The 10,529-nt window shown below is 39.5% G+C and overlaps 1 long non-coding RNA gene across 1 annotated transcript; it reads left to right on the top strand.

Annotated features, from left to right (window-relative positions):
• Positions 1–9,261: 9,261 nt before the first annotated feature.
• LOC121861280 lies at positions 9,262–9,876 on the top strand. The gene is made up of 2 exons (XR_006087999.1): positions 9,262–9,318; positions 9,499–9,876. It is a non-coding gene; the product is annotated as an uncharacterized LOC121861280 (long non-coding RNA).
• The last annotated feature ends 653 nt before the right edge of the window (positions 9,877–10,529 follow it).

Consider the following 10,529-nt stretch of genomic DNA (forward strand, 5'->3'; position numbering starts at 1 on the left):
ATTTTTGTTCTTAGTATTTTTCGTTGTTGTACATAGAAGAAATGTTCATTTTTTCTGGTGTGTGGACTTAGTTGTTTTTTGCTGTGTGTGGACTTAGAGGTACTTTGTTAGTAATGGACTTAGGCATTTTTTTCTGTGGACTTAGTATTTTTTTGTTGTGTGGACTTAGTATTTTTTTGTTGTGTGGACTTAGTATTTTTTTCATGTGTTGTGGACTTAGTATTTTTTTGTTGTGTTGTGGACTTAAAAATTTTTTCATTATTTGTGGACTATATTTTTCATGTATGTGGACATAGAAATATTTTGAGCATAATAAAAGAAAGTATATAATCAATGTCTTTATTTTTCCTAAGTTAACATACAGCCATATTGGATTTGGAGAAGCAAAGCATGATGTCATAGAAAACGGTAGTTTTCGAGCCAGAGAAATTTCCCATTTTCTTTGATGGTTTCCCATTTTCTTAAGTTGAACAGAAAACGGGATTTTTTTCAAACTCGCTATCTTTTTAAGATAGGTTCTGGCAGCCCGTATTTTATTATATAAGTTATTTTAGAGTGTTTATTGAGCAACAAAGGTGATTTTTCAACTGAAAGAAAGTAGTTATTCCAAATTAGTTTTAAGTTAGTATTTTTAATGTTTTGTTTGCAAACTGACTTTAACCATATTGACAATAGGTTTAGTCATAAAGCTCTCTCGACACAGATATCGTGTCTATGGACTAGTCGTGTGATAGATCGACAATGTCCGAGCTTTTGTTTGCAAACAAACATCAAAACACCAACTCACAACCAATGAGGAATAACTACTCTCTCTCAGTTGAAAAATCACCTTTGTTGCTCAATAAACACTCTAAACAACACCACATGTGTTCCCGTGTACCTGTCAGAAAAGGGAGAAACAAAAACAGCATTACAAGTCAAATTATTCAACACATTAACTAATCTCAATGATGCATTTCAACTACTTTACTTATAATCAACTAATCTCAATAATGCATTTCAACATCTTTACTTTACTTTACATATAATCATATTACATCAACTAAACTCAATGATGCATTTCAACATCTTTACTTTACTTTACATATAATCATATTATCTCAATGATGCGTTTCAACATCTTTACTTTACTTTACATATAATCATATTATCTCAATGATGCGTTTCAACATCTTTACTTTACTTTACATATAATCATATTACATTAACTAATCTCAATTCTTCACACATTACCTTCATCTTCTCATGTCGCTCCACTTCTTCTGGTGCCTAATCACTTGTCGTCGTCATCTTCTACCTTATGTGTCACTCAAAATGCACATCAGGCAATAAAGAAAACACAAAATTCAACTCAAATACATATATTCTATACACTTAGCAATATAATACAGTACAGTACATCATCTTCATAGGGACAACACCTATGCATTCACAGAACATCTTCTCGGCTCCATACACCCAGGACAACGGCTAGAAGTTCACTGGACACCAGCTTCTCGGCTCCATACACCCCGGTCAATGGCTATACGTTCACAGGACATCATCTTCTCCCCTCACGGCTATTAGGTTCACAGGACATCTTCTCGGCTCCAGTCACGACACCTATACCTTCACAGGACATCATCCTCTCGGCTCCATACACCCCGGTCACTGGAACACAGGACATCTTCTCTGGGACAACAGCTATACATTCACTGTACACCATCTTCTCGGCTCCAGTCACAGGGACGACGGCTAGAAGTTCACGGGACATCTTCTCGGCTCCAGTCACAGGGACGACGGCTAGAAGTTCACGGGACATCTTCTCGGCTCCAGTCACAGAGACGACAGCTATACATTCACTGGACACCATACACCCCGGTCACAAGGACAACGGCTAGAAGTTCATGGGACATCTTCTCAGCTCCAGTCACAGACACCTATACATTCACTGGACACCATCTTCTCGGCTCCATACACCCCAGTCAATGGGACGACGGCTATACGTTCACAGGACGCCTTCTTCTCGGCTCCAGTCACAGGGACGACGGCTATACTTTAACAGGACATCATCTTCTCGGCTCCTTACAGCGACTTCGCCCCGTCGCTTCAATCTGAAACCGACCAAACACAACAATGGAGGTCAACTCGTAATGGCCTTTTCTATCAAATGCAGTCCACCCGTCGGCTTCGTCACTCGGGAAACTCTTCATGGTGCTCTTCTTATACTACCTACAATATACACTTCACGGCCACACTTCTGGGCAAACTATCATTGCTCAAATAATTCACCCACAAAAACACTATCTCTTGGTATGGAGCAACCTCCGCGGTTATTCCCGGCTCCGTCGTCGACGTGCCTCTTCGTAACCGCCGAGGTAAATGCACAATACTTGGTCGTCTCCTTCCTTACTCTTACCACGAGGAACATACCCTACACCACTCGCTCCACTGAAAAAAAAAACATCCATAATAAACACCATTCCAAAAAGTGTTCATGCATACACTCTCTTAGACATATCTACCAAAACCAAATTGCTTCCTTTTAAACCGCTACAAATACCAACATACACATACTCTACTACAAACCATTCACCAAGGCTAGTACCAATCATTACACAGCCTCCAGTGTGTAACAACAATACTAGCCTGCTACCAACTAACTTCTATACAATTACAATACATACCCACAACAAATTCACCTTTCATCTTAACCAAATTCAAACAAACGCTTCCTCTTTAACACAAACAATCGGCTCCTTACCCTTTCGCTCCCATCTCCGTCGCCGAATAACCACTGGCTCTTCCACCATCACTGCCGCTTACCACTCCAATCCGGCCTAAAAAAACAAACACATCAACACATTAGTTCCCCCACAACAATTCATAAACCTTTCACGCCCTAAACCGCTCCAACGCCACTCACCAATTATGCCTCTACACTAGTCCCAACATTTCTATTACCTGCTACATCCATTCTCCACATATACTAATCCAAAACTAACCTACAATTTACATCACTATACACGTCTTCCAACAATTACATTCTACTCAATTTCTTACAACTAAATTCACTATGACCCTAAACTATCACAAACAATTCACGATGCACCACACCACACTACTTATCTTAAACAACTGCCGCCACTGCTGCTACCGCCGCCGCCGCTGCTACTGCTGCTTCTTCTCCTCAACACAGTCCATTGCACAGCCCCATACATGTAGTAGTCCAACCTGGTTACGGCACTACCCACCACCACTCCACCTGAAAAACAGAAACCTTTCACACAACCTCCATAATGCACCATGCTTATTTCTCCCAACTTTAAACATCACTGGGTACTGCTACCCGAAAAAACTCCTATATCACTTGCCTCTTATAACAAACTTTACCTACAACTTTCAAATAATACATTGCACAATTTCACATCACCGTATCCAGTGTCGACGCGCTCCTCCACCACCAACATGAAAACAAAAAACAATACGTCAATGTTACAAATGCTCTACTCTTCAAATTATAACAAAGTATACGTACAACTTCAATAAACAATACTTACACATTTACTGCCTCTCATTTCCAAAATTCAGTCGAGCATTAATGTCCCTCTGGATTATCACACACCAATCACGTCTTCTGGACTGCAACAACTCCTGTACAAAACAATTACCACATCAATAACCACGACCCTCTTCATTTTCATATCAAACACACCCCACCTTCAACCACTTAACAGTATACATTACCTTTTAGCACATGCTGCACACGGCGACTGGTTACAACACTTGGCTCCTTTCCAACATCGACTTCTCCCCCACCTCTGGATGGCGACCATACTTCCTCTTGGTTAGTCAACACAACACTATATTCTACTCTAACATTTTTCGATTTCTCATTATCACACTTTTGGAGAATGGGAGGGGCATCCCCCCTCCCCTTATTCCCATGCAAGGTGAAGGGCACAAGCGCCTACACCGCCCAACTAGGCAGCATGCCAACTTTGTGCTTGCCTAAAGGATCATAGCATTTTATGTCAAGGGCATACAACCCTCCAGTCTTTAACATTTTGTCGGCTAGCTCCGACGACTTTTACCCAGATACGAATTCGCAACTTTCGATTTACAACTGGTACCTACTTTACTGCTAGGTCAACAGGGACACAGGGGGTCTAGGAAGTGTGTCCAACCCACTTTCCACCGGCCCGGGAATCGAACCCGAGACGTCCCGCTTGCGAGGCGAGAGCGGTACCGCTCTACCGCCGGCACCCCCACTTCGGCTGTGACCCCTTGTGAGGCGGGCGTCAGTCAGCTATGGGTACGGTTCCTCGACTAAGTAGTGCCCTTTCACAGGTTTATACACCTCACTTATGTCTCCCCGTGCCCATCTCTAGGCACTTTTGGGTGCACTAGAGAACCACCACCAGACCCCAACCTGAAAAAAAAATGGGCATTCGTTATCCATTTATCAAATCTTTCTCACTACTATATAATAAACTCAACTTATCAAAACTCATTTACATTTTCTTTAATCTACAGCCGAGGCACAAAATTCAACATTTTAAACTTAACATTACCAAACTCAAGCCACAATCATTTATTTTAATGTCCACTTTTAACATTTCTATTGCTCTACGGCACAAGACCAAAAATCAATTGAAAATTTAACAACTCTTTTACAAACTTCAACGTCACTTACCCTCACTATTCCCCTAGTCTACCTCAAAAAAATACCGGCTCCTTCCACCTCCAACAACAACAACAACCTGAAAAAACCATTTATTACCTAACCAATACAACTTACACTCATTCTCAATACAAATATATTAGCCATGAACCACTTCTCAAATTACAGCTACAACTTCTCTTTAGTCAAACACAACTACACCTTCCATTTTAAATACCATATTGACGAATTCCTCACCGCAAGTGTAGACGCGCTAGCCATCACCTACAAACTTAGACCACGTTCTCTTCTCTATTCCACAGTATAAGCCTTCCGTACACCTGCAATAAAAGGCATCAACCTTCAAAATTTACAACAAACTAGTCAAAATTAATTAAACAAAAGCACATACACAATAACAATTAAGAACACTCTAGTCTGCGTATAAAACTAACAGACGACAACAAAATACGACCATAAACACACACAACCGAGAGTGTAGTACCATTATATAGCCTCCAGTATATAACAGCACAAACACAACACCCATTCAACAATTTCATTCACCTAAACTCCAAATTCGGGGTCTACCTCTGTGCCGGTCACGTCTCTGCAAAAATCAACCTTTCCCACGCTAGTTGGCTCCAACTTAACGCTCATGCGGCAGCCCACTGCGACTTCCTTGCGGTTGCTATTTTCTGAAAATAAACTACTACAAAATCTTAAAAAAACACCCACTACAAAACTCTCATTAATACAATTTTCTTCACTATTTCACCAAATATACCAACATATCTTAACTTCCCATGACTTTAAATAACAAGGATTATTTTATTACAAAAAAATTCTACCTTTCCTTTAATCATTTTCCTAAAAGTCATACAACCCAAAACACATCCACCAATCACAATCACCTTTACATACAGCCTAAGTATTCACAAGTAAAATTGCGAGCACGAGACCCAGGGTCAGTTAGATGCATCTTTAGCTGACTACATTCAAAACGTTCGACTTTACTTTTATCCTCTTCGCCACTGATCGGTCACGTCTCTTTTCCTTTATATTCTTCACCAAAAGGTCAGCTCGCTAGCTGCCCGGGCAATCGGTCACGCACTGTTGTCAAATACTGGGCATGCACCGGCTCCTCAATGTACCTGAACCCGCTCCAGTGTTGGTCAAGTCTTCTCTTCAAAGAGCTCACACTCGATGCCGTCACAACACTCTGGTACATTGTTCCAACAATTTACAACCCTCACTCCGAAAAACTTTGCCCTCACGATTTTCCGGCTTCTTCAATCTTGAGCTGTGACCCCTTGTGGGGCGAGCGCCCGCCAGCTCCAAGCAAGGACACTTAACTGAGTAGTGCCCCCTCAGATGCTTATAAAGCTCAACTAGGTCCCCCCTTGCCCGTCTGTAGTATAAGCTAGGCAACTTCAGGCGCTCCAATCTCTCAGGCGGCTAGCGAGCCGACCTTTTCGTGAAGAATATAAACGAAAAGAGACGTGACCAAGCGGCTAACAAGCCGATCAGTGGCGAAGAGGATAAAAGTAAAGTCGAACCTTTGGAATGTAGTCAGCTAAAGATGCATCGACCCGACCCTGGGTCTCGTGCTTTATGCCGCTTATTTTTCATACACTCAAAGCAGGCTACCAATTGGCTCACCCATATCAATATTCTTATTCATGTCAAATCCCTATCTTTACCTCGCTAAACAAACTAAACATCAAGAGTCACTTACCTGCCCTCACCCCTCGTTTACCAAAACGTCGCTGTCGGCACATTTATTTGCTTTTCCACTTCACTATATGCACAACACCTCCAATCTCCTACTATACGCATCAAAACACACACGTATGGTTTACTACTTGGCACACAAATGCTGCATCTTTTTTCTTTCTCACTCATTTTCAAGATCCACCACGATCACTATGAACAGTCCAAGCTCAAGGCACACATAAATGCTGCAGCTTTCTTTTCTTCTCACTCATTTTCAAAATTCCACCACCATCACTTAAAACTACATTGAACTTCGCATCCAAACAACTTCAGATACAGACAATATTTTAATAATGAACTTGCTACACAATCTACATGCTCATGAATTCACTTTCCATCACTCACCAACGAAATAACACGATTTCTTGCAAAAACACAACATATTCCGCCAATTTCACAAACTACACTATTAACACTTCAACTTTTTAAACCACTTAACACTTAAAGGTTTTCATTTCAATTAAACTACCGTCTTCAATTTAAATATCCTCTACTCTAACAACTTGAATTAATAACAACTTCAAAATCTCCCTAGTTAACCACAGACACAAATCTTAAATACGTTTCACACGCCACAAGTCAAATACTTCTATTAAAAACCACACAAAATGTTTAAGAAAACATTTCCAATGCGGAACACTAACAGCCAAACAAACAAATGTCTAAACACTACTTTATATACTACACTTTACTTTTCTTTTCTTTTCTTTTCTTCTTCACAAACTAAAGGAGTTCTAACACCAGACACAAGGATCGGATTGTAACTGATGCATCCTTGCCGGTTCGACCTTTAAATACCCCAACCTTCCCGCCGAACCGTCAAATTATTTGCTCTCTGCTCACCGAACCACCTCATTCGAATAACTTCAAATTTTCAACATTTTATTCTTCACCTTGGCGTCAAAGTACAAGGATACATTAAAAAAAACTCTGGTGTCATCTTCAACATTATTCAAACAAACTCCAACAAAGTCCATTTCATGAAATATAGCCAAAATATATGAGCTCAAAACGGCCAGATTCTTGCTTTCCGGGACCCCGAACTTCTTCTCCGGTAAACACCGTCACAACCAAACGAGGGGATTATCCACATCAACTGCTCTTGGGTATTTGCACCATAGACATAGGTCGCAGTATCGTAGTCAATAAAGTTTCCTTCCAACATGGAAATAACAACATACCCTACAATCAGTTACTCACATCTCCATTCCTTGGTGAGAACTATCAACGGTGAATTTAATAAAGTCAAGACCCCGAGTAATGTTTTCCCATTACCGTCAAATACTTTACGTACAGTATATATTTATAACTTAATTAAAACAATGTAAAACAAAAACATCGTGGTAACATTCTATACTATGCCATCTTACGTGCTACTAAATGTTATATAATAATTCCTTGACATAAATGTACTCTATATTATCAGGTACCACATTTACTCTCTAAGGTACGTGTGAGCTGAGACCTGACCCAATAAATCATTATCAAATTGTGATAGTAAATATCTCTCTAACCATTGCTATGTCAACTAGAAACTGGTCCATGTAACTGACGAGTATATTATAGTCATCCGCAGAGGACAAACAGCACGAGTACGAGTACGAAATCTTTAGTTAAGAGGTGAAACAAAATTATTAGGGGTTGAGGGAAAAGTGGTGAAACTGAAATACAGTAGGAGTAGAAAGAATCTTTCTTATTGGTGTTTTATCTTTGTTCTGCTCCCTTGGGTCGTCAGACCTTTGTATTAATATTGCTCTATTTATATAATGCTGCTTATTATTATTATTTTTATTATTGTTGGAGTTAGTGAGCCAGCCCAGGTCCTTGTGTAGCTGGGAGGGTAGTCACATTTTTTTTGGGGGCTAAGATGTTAGTTCAATGTTAATTGTTAAATATTAGTTATGTTAGTCTAAAGGTACACTGTATGGAGAGGCCTGCCAGGTTCTTAATACCACTTACCACCAGTGCCAGATTTATTAGACCTGTGGAGGCCCCCCTCATTATAACTACCCCAAGAGGGTGGGGTGGCGAGTGAAGCGAACCTAATCATCTGGGAGTTCCGCAATTCTAAATATCATATTATTAGCACCACAGCATTCATTCAAAATAGACGGTTCATAGGAAAACCACCCAGTCGTCAATTTCAACGAGTAGCTAGCCTAATTTCTATCACGTGATAAACATGAATTTTAAAGATTGAAAATAAAATCAACCAAATCAATACAATATTATAATATGTGGAGGCCCCTGGCCAACTGCCCACTTTGCCCACTCTTCAATCCGGCCCTGCTCACAACTCTACTCTACTTTCTTGTAACGTGTACGTTTTCTTCTCCATTGTTGTAACATATGTCTGTCTTTTGTTAATTTTACTGTTTCTGCTCTATGGTCAATTTCAAGTAAAGGTTAATATTAACTCGGTGCTTTGTTCTTCATTGTTTTTCTCTCTCTGTCATCTTATTTTATTCCTCATATTAACTTCTTTAGACTATTCTATTTAAGTTTAAGACTTTTTTAATATTACAATAGTACTATTTGGATGTATATGTGTCTTAACAATGTCTCACACTTAAACTGAGGCCAATATTGCTGTTGTAATATATTCACAATTTCTATCCAAGATAAGTAAAGCACTGAATGCGATTTCATAATATTTTCCTTTCACGTTTTACACTACTTTCGTGTCACAATAAAGTTTAAATCGTTTACTCGTCATCAAACAACCAAACCTGCCGGCGTCACTTTGACGTCATAACAAGGCAATGTTCCCATTGGCTACAATTTCACCTAAAACAGCTTGTGATTGGTCAGGGAGTGTGGGCCGCCTGTATATAATGCCTGGTAGACGGACGTCAACACAGAACACTGGCACGCGACGACGCTACAACATCTTCTGTACTGTAAGTGTATCTTCAAATTGTAAATTATTTGTTGGCGATTGGGAAGCTCTTGTTTAAAATTTCACTTGACAAAAAAAAAAGGGACATTTTATTAGTCTTGATATTACCTAAACTAAACTTTTTAAATAAGTTTCGCGTTAAACCAGGCTTACATAACATTAATCTTCTTGCTATTTCTAGAACACGCTCATCAAACGACCATGAACCCTATACGAGTTGACCGAGGTAGCTGCAGTGTCGCCACAAGAACAATTCGGAGCGTCTACAAAAGTTGTCTTGATTTTTACCTGGTGCTGGAGAACTCGATCGCAACAATTCCTTTCCTACTCCAGTTCTACCGCGGTTAGTGGATCCTTCCCACAGCATTACAGTGAGTTTCCTAGTGTTAAACTACAAGAAATTGGTCTCCAAAAAAACTGCTTTGTTATTTCTTCTACCCCATTTGTGGGTCATGAGCTGTATTGCATTACATTCTGTGCAAGTAAAGTCAAACTTGTACATATTGAATATCCAGTATATGTAACCAATAAAGTTTTTCTATTTATGGAATAATCCAAATCCTTGCTTTTACTAAATCAAAACCCAGAGTATAATAAAATCTCGACTACGTCTGCTGTTTGAAAGTTTGCCCATAAATAGTTCTCAAATACTCTACTTAATGGTGTTAAACGCTTCGGGAAATACAGCTCTACTCCTCTTAAATTAGTATTACTTTTTCACAACATAACCCAATAGACAAATGATGACATTAATGTGTGGCTTTTTACTTTCCAATCGTTCAAAGTACACATTCTCGTATCCACAGTGGCCCTGTACTAAAGTACGATCATCACTGGTTTAAACTAATCTTGGTATTGTCTAATAACACCAGAAGTGGTAAAATACTAAATTCCAAGCAAGACATATGAAAGTCTAACCTATAAATAAAAATATGAACTTCCATCTATGACCACTGCAATACTAAATATAGACCCAAGTCTTTCAATATTCAGTCGAAATCAAGGTAAAATTAGAGGTCTGGTCATGTAGTTTGGACAATTCTAAAACGCTTCTTCAATTGCATTTCCGCCGCAATGTATATTAGAGTATTTTCATCTCAAAAGACTGCCTTTTACTTGTTCAACATGGGAAAGGCTTTGAAATTGAGAAAGCAAAGTGGGTTAAAGATGTAATAACGACGGTTGTGCATGTCAGAGATAAGAGAACCGTCA

Source organism: Homarus americanus, unplaced genomic scaffold (genome assembly GCF_018991925.1).
Source record: "Homarus americanus isolate GMGI-L3 unplaced genomic scaffold, GMGI_Hamer_2.0 scaffold57830, whole genome shotgun sequence".
Lineage (NCBI taxonomy): Eukaryota > Metazoa > Arthropoda > Malacostraca > Decapoda > Nephropidae > Homarus > Homarus americanus.